The 10,177-nt window shown below is 44.7% G+C and overlaps 1 long non-coding RNA gene across 1 annotated transcript in view; it reads left to right on the forward strand.

The window, feature by feature from the left end:
* Positions 1–8,899, forward strand: part of LOC148387202 (uncharacterized) — an 84,611-nt gene extending 75,712 nt beyond the window's left edge. Inside the window, exon 5 of the long non-coding RNA XR_015862608.1 lies at positions 8,798–8,899. This is a non-coding gene — a long non-coding RNA (uncharacterized LOC148387202). The remainder of the gene's footprint in view (positions 1–8,797) is intronic.
* The last annotated feature ends 1,278 nt before the right edge of the window (positions 8,900–10,177 follow it).

Below are 10,177 nucleotides of genomic sequence, written 5' to 3' on the forward strand. Positions count from 1 at the left end.
CTTAGATTGTAGAAGACCTTGCATTGGATAAGAGCGCCACCTGCAGTAGCGGAGGCTTAGCAAAACGGATTCCCCTTCTGTAGTTGTATTAAATATATTTCAACTACAGCAGTAGCTTATCTAAACTGTGCAAAGGCATACACGAGAAGGTGATGAGTTAGCAGTCGGCAATTACCGCTCAATACTTCACATGTGGAAACGGATGATTGATGCGGGACGTTTCATTTCCACACCTCTAAAAGGTCCCTTTTAGCGGTGGCACCCAGCACGCCGCAGAGCGGGTGCGCTTCAAAGGCCGCCGAGGGGATCTGGCCTTCCTGCCCGGCCTCTCCGGGACAAGAGTGGCTTTATTCGGCGGGCAGGGGTGTGTGCACGTGGGGCGGCGTGGTGGGGATTCCACACCTGTGTTTGCTCCCTTCCCAATAATTGAGAGCCCGTGCTATTTTCAGCAGCGAGCACAAAGTGGCTCACTCATATGGATCCCGGGGCGAATAATCTTGGCTCCAAACTGGATGTGGCCGGGGAAGGCCAAAGACGCGTGGATTAGGCAAATATGCGGCGGCATATGAGCGTGAAAGAAAAAACACGGGCAAAGGGGAACAGAGATGTATGGCACAATTGTGACTGCTGCATTATTGCCATGGATACGCCTCACATTTGCAGCGCCCAGTGATGGAAATAGTTTTGACATGTTTTGCAGGCTTTGAGTGAAAGCTGTTGTGCAGTTTGCATTGGGCAGATTAGACACGGTTGGGAAGGAGAAATTATTCCACAACATGAGTTTCAGCAAGATGAACTATTTCTATTCAGCATTGGGGGAGTTACTTCTTTTTTTCCCTTTATTTTATTCCGAATATTCAAATATTACAAATAATACAGAGCTTCCAGTTTGTTCTCAGATAAAGTCCTCGCATAAAACCAAAATGAAATTCCAGAATGTAGTAATTAATTACATGTAAAGGGCTAAAAAAATGAATCTCTGAGTTGTAGCTTGAGTTTTGTTTGGAGTTGCTTTCCCCTCAACTGCAAAAATCTAAAGTTTTGAGTGTGACACTTTCATAAGAATTCTGAAAAATCGTACTAGGTCGACATTGTATTGTGTTTTTGATGCGCAAAATGAAACGATGCTAAAAAGAAACGCAGCCAGTTCCTTGTTAGTGCGCAACAACGAGTTAAGGCGGGTCAGCCCGAGTTCAGAGAGAACTCCGAATCTAAACAATGGCTCACTTTGGCTTCTGATGAGCTCTGACTTTTTCCCACAATCCTCCGGAAAGGCTTAATTGATAGACGTACGAAGCTAACCGCGAAACTCATCACAACAAAATGTTCCAGATATAATTGAATTTTGCTCAAGTATTCGCTTCGCCTGCCATCGCAAACCGTGCGTGTTGGCCATTTGCGCCCGACGACAATGATAGATTTAGAGTTATGTTACGCGTTACGTGACAACCTCGCGCCCGCCAGTTCATTCTGATATTAAAAGGCTGAGTTGAAAAGGCCAAAACATTCCTCACTTGTCATACGGCCTTAACCTTGTTAAACCTTTCGAAAAAGAAGAAAAAAAGCAAAACCAAAGAATCCAAATGGGAGTCGTTTTCATTTAAAATATTAACTGGCTGTCTGTAATTTATTAGACAAAGGCGGGAATTGTGACAAATCATTCAGCTCGGCAAAGCGGGCCGTGGCAAAGTTCAACAATTAGGCTGCTGCGTAAAAATGGTCCACTCCCCCGGCGTTGGGCGTGTTGGATTTATGTTTGCTCGCCGGCTTAGCGCGCGTGTTCAAAGAGTCGGAGAGTTGACGCGTGGGGAATGTGCGCAAATATGGTGGAACACACACGCGTTTTGCAGTAAATCTGAGTGGCGAGTAGTGGTCTTTTGGGTCTGGGAGTGGGGGGGCGGCTTTGGAGGTGGTCAGCGGAGGGGTGTTGAGTGAAGGCATAGCTAAATAATCAACTGGAGACGGGGGTCAACTCTTTCCAAGTCATCTGTGGTTCTAAAGAGGCCCGAGAAAGGAGAAGATTTTGTTACTTTTACAAAATAGTCAAATTACAAATCACCCCTTTCCGTTTTGCTTCGAAAAAAAAAAAACTCCAAATAGAAAAAGCAAGTCAGACATGTTATATTTTGACTTCCAGTCAGCCAAGCCTAAAGCCTCTGTCAATATTTAGCTTTCTTTTAATGGGGGTCATTTTATGCTACTGTCTGACCGTGATGGCCAATGAGTAGCTACTTGCTCAGTGTCGCACTTTTAAGAAGACTTAAGCCTGTCGATACACACGACAAAGCTTTCTGAATATCGCTAAGAAAAATATTTCCAAGATTATGTTGAATACCTGCTGATACTTCAGCGAAAGCCTGTTTATTTTGTCAAAAATGTTTTCATTTTCGGGGTCACCGAATGACCTGTCAAAAACTCACTCGTTACCCCCCTGAGAAAGTCGAAAAAAAAAAAAAACGTTTTACCTCCGACATTGGGTGGTCACGTCTATCGTAAGCAAATTCTCAAGTGCTTGAAATTGACCAGGAAGTCAGCCATTTTGGTTCCCCCACAGCCATTTTAGGCTCATATTTTAACAAATTACCATTAAATAAAGAAGCAGGTAGCATAAACAGGCGTATTTTCTTTTTTTTTTCTTTTTTTACGTGCAATCTGTCTTTCAACACCACAAAGCAACACGAGCGTTGCGGTATTGCTCATATCGATGTTGCACTTTCCAATCAAACATTTCTATCCATTCGACCTGAACCGCAGCTATAAAAGTCTTCAACTGGTTTCAACTTTTGTTTTGTCAAGTCATCAATAATAAACGGCGTTTGCTGAGTGAGGCAGAAGACAAGCAGGCAGGTGATTCCCTCGCTCCCCCCCGCCCCTCCCTCCCACACTGCCTCCTGGCTGCACTAACCACACAGGTTTTATGTTGTGTTTGTGGAGAGTGACCTCTTTTTAACCCTTCTCCGCTAATGAAGAACAGACACTCACACGTACAATGTGTGCATTTGGCAGAACAAATAACAAATTGTGAAATTTGTATCACAGCGGATTTGCATGAACCTTCTTGAAAGATTACCATAACTGTATATTTTGCAGTCCATCAAATTCGACATGAGGTAAATGGAAGTAGAGTTTTCTTCTGGATGCCGACATGTTTTTTTTTTTTTTTTTTTTTTTTTTTTTTTTTTTTTTAAAGTGCCTCGCAGCACAGGAAGAGATGTTTTTATCATTTCCTGAAACAGTTGCATGTTTGGGATAAACTGCAGAATGGGCACAGTGGAAAAATCATTTAAAGGAAAAGGTAATAACTGTAGATTTAAAGATATAAAGAGACGATCATTAAATGGAAATCAAAATTAATAATATGTCAAAATGTTAAATTTGCAAAAATTGCCTTCCGTTCCAAAATCTGATTGGTTTGTTTCAAATTCGCTTGGTTGTTTTGTTCCGTAGTAGCGATTACAGTAAATTAAAAAAAAAAAAAAAAAAGTTGATAGCGCCATCTGCAAAGCTAAATCACATATACGATTTAAATCATACTGCATAAATCATATAATTTTTGATAGGATGGCATCCAGCAAAAATCAAAACAGAATGATTCATGGGAACACTGACTATAATAAGAGATACATTTATTTTTGGCAAAAAGTCCATTGTAGCTTTAAATGAAAACTAACAGGGTGGTCAGTGCTACAAGTGTGGTTTCGGAATCATGTCACACATGCTTGGGCATACACACACGCACGCAATGTTCAAATCAGCGGAGTGGACGTCCACCATCATTTAGCTGTCAGAGGTGGAAACAAAATAGATGAGAAATGAAGTGTTGGGCCCGGCCTGACCTTGTGCATGATTGCCTCCTAAATAGCCGAGACTGAAATTGGGCATTTTACACCTTGGCAGCTGCCCAAGATGCAATTTGTCCCAGTATGGACTGAGGACAGCGTGGCGGGAATAGCACGCAATTTCCTGAGCTCTCTCCAATCCACCTTTACATGGCAGCCCGGGCACAGTACAGTCGAGTATTTGTCAAAATTCACCGAACCGTCGGCAGTCTGCCTGCCCTCGTCATTTGTCAGACTATATGTAGACTGTTTTAAATCTGTATTAAGGCAAAAGTTGGTGGCATGTTTGACTGTGTAATATTCTGCATTGTTTCCAGGATTTAGTCTGTACCGCAGTCCACTATGGAGGAAACTAATTTTGATTCTTTGGGTCATGTTTCCCCATCGTTTTGGTTCCCTCAGCCTCAGGTTGGAAGATCAGCTACTGTAAAGCACATAATACGTATGAGGCCCCTTACCTTCGTTATTTTGTTAGTTTAGGAGTTTAATCCCGAGGTGCACCTTAGTAGCATCTGCCTTGGAACTGGTGGGCTTAAGACCCTGAGCTGGGATCAGTTCAAGTGGAATCCTAGCCGGAGCTGTCTGTTTGAGGGGTCTGGAACTAATCGATGAGAGGGGAGCATCTGCGAAAGAGATGTTGAGGGAGGCCGGGGCCAACGGGGCTACCGTCTGACGGCCCCAGCGCCGCCTTAACCACCCGATACGGCGGCCGAGATGCCAAAAAGAAACGTTTTACACCCCCTTTGCTATTTTTATCATCTCCGCTCATCTCGTTTCTTCTGCGCTGTCCCGCTCCCTATATTTTTGATCAGTTTGTGCACTAAGTCCTTCCCCTGTGAACTCAATCCCCAGTCTGGCCCTCGGCTTGAGCCCCTCAGCTGCCGGTCTGCTCTCACACTAACCCCCTTGTTTATATGTGGGACGCAATTAAGTCCGAGCCAAGCCGAAGAGTCCCAGAGAGAGCGACAAGAGTGCAAGCTTGTGAGTCGGATTTCAACTTTGACGCTCGCCCACGGTCCTCCCCGCCCCATTTTTCTCCTTTTACGCCTTTTCCTTCCATCCTCTCCACTTTATACTCTTTGATTGTCCGCTACGCCACGGAATCATCAATTAAAGCCTGGTAATTGATGGATTCGTTTCTTTGACTAGTCTGTGGGAGAGAATTCGGGAAAGATGTACGGATGAGGCAAGATGTGACCTCAGCTCTCTGCAATTCAATTCCATATTCGATAAAATAGCGTCATGTCAGTGATGAATGCAAAAGTCCAAAACGATTGTTTTAATCCGCGTCTCACGCAAGTACGCTCTCCCCTCATTGTTGTGGAAAAAACCCCCCAAAAAAAACGTTGTCCGCATGTGTGGTCCAGAGGCCCAGGGGAGCCATCCCACAATTCCAGACACACGTGTGCAGGCAGAAGCAGTAGTGCAATCGTCAGTAGGTAAACACAGCTCTGAGCGCCCGGCCACTGCACACACTCCTCACCTAAACAATGCCTCGTTACCCCAACGTCTCTAAAATTGTTTTTGCACAATACCTTGATTTTACTAAAAAGCCAAAAGTCAGACAATTTGATTTTTTTGTCCAAAACTCATGCCTGGTGTGGATTGTTATAATTATCATCTCCGTTCCAAGATGGTGGATATTAGCACCACCTATAGGTCACAGACGGTTTTAGCAGATAGCAATGAACAACAGATTTATTCACGGCTGTCATTGTTGCAATATCATTCTCAGCACCCGCCTCGAACATTGCAAGAAAGGCCGCTTCACTTTCACATGGGAGATGTTGACTGACAGGGGGGATAAACAGAGGGACCGTCCCTGACCTCCCCACACCGCTCTCCAGGAAGACGAATAGCCCCCCCGGTGGCCCTGAGCTGATAAAATACACCCATAGCATCTTCAACGCCATGTGTGACAGCCATCACGGGTGGCCTATCAGCAGGAGGTGTAGGTGGGGGAGGTCAGGGGGAGGGGGCACATTAGGAACATATCAGCAATTAACTCAGCAGGTTTATTTTTCTTCCTGCTTTAACGCCTGGATGCCGAGGTGCGTTCATCCCGGCTGTTGATTGGTTAAAGGAGAAGAAGTGAATCATTTGTTCGTTATCTGATTGTCAATTTATTGACGACTATCGAAGACGTGGGAGTGTCAAAAAGATCACTTGTTGGATACGATGGCTTCAATGAGTTGCCGAAAGTCTCAGTTTGTAAAATGTTTCGTCTGAGTGAGCGCAAAATTTGTGCATGCAAGTGGAGCTCGTGTGAAAAAGGGAAGGCCAGACCTCCAATTTCCTGTGTGCGCATTCGCCGCGGACGGGGCAGGCCAGACCCCTGCGCAGCTATCAGAAATCAGCCGGCAAATGTCCCCCGAGCCACCCCCTGCCCTGACGATACCCTCTCCCACCCTTCCCCTCCCTCCCCTTTCCTCTCAGCCCAGGCAGGCCCCAGGGCCGCTGCGGGTTAACCTCACTCAGCCATGACCAGAAAGCAGAGTGATATCTTACTCATCTAATCCCCCCTCGGTCGTCATGCAATAAAGTATGCCTTGCGACCTTTGAACCCGCTCCATACCACGCCCCCGAGCCGTCCAACTCCCACCAGCAACACTCCCAAGCCTCCCTGCCCAGGGATGCGTAAAAACTGTTGCATGCGCACTTAGCAGCCCCTGAAACGTTGCCACTGCCAAGTTTTTCACTGCTTAAAAGTCAGCCGCTCAATTCTTAACACGAAGGCTCGCTGGAGCTCGATGCGAAATTCCCTCGTGAACTTTTCAGTTAATGCTTCGTGGTGAACAATAACCAGACGAGAAAGGAGCCAAACTACGATATGAATTCCAATGAAGTTCACGTTGGGATTACAAGTGGGCCTTTTCCAGAACAGTCAAACTTTTGGGAGTGGTGTTCCGATAACCAATTGATTTATTAATTGATGTTTAGCTGTGTCTAAATATCTTTCCACATCATACTATGTCACTTCCAAGACCTTTGTAAGTGTTCCGAGCGCAATTGGAAGTGAGCCTGGCTGTACGCATGTCCTCTTCACGCGTACAGTTTGTGGCAGAGCGAGAGAGCATTTGAAAAGGGGGTCCGGGGCTCCCTTGCTCCAGCACATCTGGCCTTTATATCAGGCCTTTAATTAATCCTGAGTGAAGGCCAACCAGTGACAGGCTGACTGGGCAGGCTCCAGTCCAGGACCAGGCTCTGATTTATTACAAGTGAGCTCCAACCAACGTTGATTTATTTCGAACTGAGCCGAGGAGAAGAGGAGAAGGGGGTGACTCTGGGGGGTGAGTAGTAGGAGATGAGGAATACTACAGAAAGGGTGTCGAACGCACACAACTGGGGCTACGATGCGAAACACTTTAGTACGTCATCATGATTGTCGTCAGATGTTCAAAATATGTTTGTGTACTCCTCTTTCAAAACAATACATATTTTCTGGGCAAGCTGGACTTCATTTGACATAAAAAAAAGTCCTTCTATTTCTGTAATTGTATCATTTCAATGGAGCTTGATGGGGTTGAAGTCAGGGATGATCGTTCTGCCATTTAAATCAAATTCGCCTTCATGGACCTTCAATTCCTCACCTTGAGTAGAAAAGAAAAATCTTCCCACAGAATTACAAGATATTCACTCATTCATCCATAATAACTTGGTCCATGTTGTCTACTTATGACGTGATTGATATCATTTACGCCTCCTGACACAACTTGTTTATTGTTCTACTCATTTAATTTATTTCCCACAAGTACTCGCTGGCTGATGCTGCGGTAATTCAAGCTAATGCGTGGGAAGCTTGACACAACAGAGGGAGCATCAAGACACAAATGTTGTCTCTTGCCATTCTTTAGCATTTTATACATCACTTTTAAAATGCAGTACTCTGGCAGGCGAAAAGAAGACAATACTTTTTTTTTTCACCATAAACAGTTGGCAGGTAATATATAACATACCCGTGTCATTATTTTGTCAAAATTCCCCAAGGCTCAAGAATCATAGCACACTTTGTTCAATTTCTTGCTGGGATTAGGTCCTCGGCAGCAGTTCAAACAATGCACTGTGTGTGTGTGTGTGTGTGTGTGTCTGTGTGGCATGTAGCCAAACACTAAGACAAATATAACAGAGGGAGATTTACTTGGTTGTTTCATTTCAATCTAGAAGGGCCAAGTGACTATTTAGCAATTCAGAAAAAAAATATTTAATGTCATATTTTGCCTTTAAAGGGTCTACAGATTGCCTGCTTAGATTGTAATTAGTAAATTGAGCGTAATAATGGATTCTCTTGGGAAATTGAGAGCAAGTCTCCGTCCCGCCCACCAGGAGGATGTGCTTATATCTCTTATTATTATCATCTAGTGCATGAATGTCAGTGTGGGCCGCACTTGTGTACAAGTGTGTTTGTATGCGCACACGCGTGTGCTGACCGAGGCATTCTTGTGACTTCCTTGCGCTGTAGAAGGAATGGCGGGTGCTCCCGAGATTTTTACGAGTATCCATCACTCAACATGCTTCCTAATGATAAGGAGTTTATGAGTGTACTTGCTTTGCATTAACCTCCAGTAGACAAAGAAATCTGACCAATCAATAAAGTTTGCTAAAATGTGATGACAAAGGCAAAACAGGATGAAAAATAATCTTGATTGGCGTAAACTTTCGATTCAACGCTTCATCTTTTGACTAGAGCTGTGGAAACTGTCAAGTGAATTACACGATTCAGAAAAGAAATAAAAATATTTTTCCCATTTTTACATATTTTTTAATATTTTATATATTTTTTTCTCACTTCTCCAAAGATGTAACACAATTTCATTTGACCAGTACCTCAATGTTGTCATATAAATGAGTACCAATGCTGTATTTGCATTTCAAATCTCAACAACTGACATCATGTATGGATGCCAAATTGTAGTTGACTAATATTTACTTATTTACTACTTTATTATTACATGGAGAAGCTCCAAAACACCCTGAACCTCTGAACTGCAAGTCCGACGAAACGACCTCAACTCCACCGCGCTGCCCTTTCGTTCAACTTTCTTGAGGTCAAGAAATGGCCGATTATTTGATGCTAACTTTTCATCCAGGCGAATGATGACGTCTGGTCACCCCGTTTAATCTTGCCTTCAAAATAAACACGCCGTCGAAAACCCCGAAATATTCCGTGTCATGTGTAATATACTGCCTGTAGAACATAAAATTGTCCCGTCGCCATTCAAGCATCTCGGGCCTCCGCTGGATCCAGCAGTCTGCTGTGATTAATGGGCCTTTTTAGCGCTATCGTCTAGACGTCAATTCCCAAAATACCTTGGGGCGCAAGGAAACATCATTGTTGTTACAGGACCACCACCTACCTACCAACCCCCCCTCCCACTTTCCATTTCAGTCTTTTGTTACCTTTCTGCCCCCCCACCCCCACCCCCCCTCAAAGTCCAAAACGTAGCGGCTGTTTTCTTATTGACCGAGCCCGTCGACTCGTTTCGGGCGTGAATTTGAACTCTGTGACCTGCCGCTGATTTTTATGTGAGGTAAACGTGAGAGCCGCTTTAGAGGTCGGGTGCAAATTAAAGGGCTGACAAATGAGCTCGGACAGTTTTACAGCCGGTGCTTTTGCGATTCTCTGCTTATTTTGCAGCTTTTTAGTGCTCTTTGAGGTTCCGACTACACGGGGTGCAGAATTTCAGCAAAATTGTCTCGGAAAATGTGGCCCCTGAAATGACACAAAAATTTGCCTGACTCTTTATTTTGGCTGCCTCTGTCTTGCGTCGTGTCACGCCCGTAAGCTGTGAAAACGAAATTTGTGGATATTAATCGTGAGACTTCTAAACAAGTCTCCTAGCGATCATCATTGACACAAATTTGAAATCACGATTTTGTGTGATTGAACCTACAAAATCAGGACAGGCTGACTCGATGTTAAACGGAAGGTATCAACGAGCCGACTCGATCGTGATGATGTCGATCCGAGTGTCGGGACCTGACGAGGTCGCAGATGAGAGACAAAAGTACAACCCGGTGACCGCAACCTGAATTACTGCATGATGAATGTGCTCGCCGAGCCAGCGGGGTTCAACTTGTCCCAAATCTCCCCGCAAGCACTTCAGCGTTGCCAGAGGGGAAACAGAGCAACGGGGTGGAAATGGTTGCCAAGAGTGGAATGGGCCTGGCTGTTTGTGAAGTCGAGGCGAGGGGAGGCATGCTCATATCTCCCCCTCCCCTCTCCGAGGCCAGAGACAGCCACTTTCAGTGCCCCCGTGGGAATTGCGGAATTCAGCCTGCACCCCTAAGAACATATTTTTCACCAAGACCTCTGTTCATAGACTCACAATGGCTAATAG

Source organism: Syngnathus floridae, chromosome 14 (genome assembly GCF_059516105.1).
Source record: "Syngnathus floridae isolate MCC-2025c chromosome 14, RoL_Sflo_1.0, whole genome shotgun sequence".
Taxonomy (NCBI): Eukaryota; Metazoa; Chordata; class Actinopteri; order Syngnathiformes; family Syngnathidae; genus Syngnathus; species Syngnathus floridae.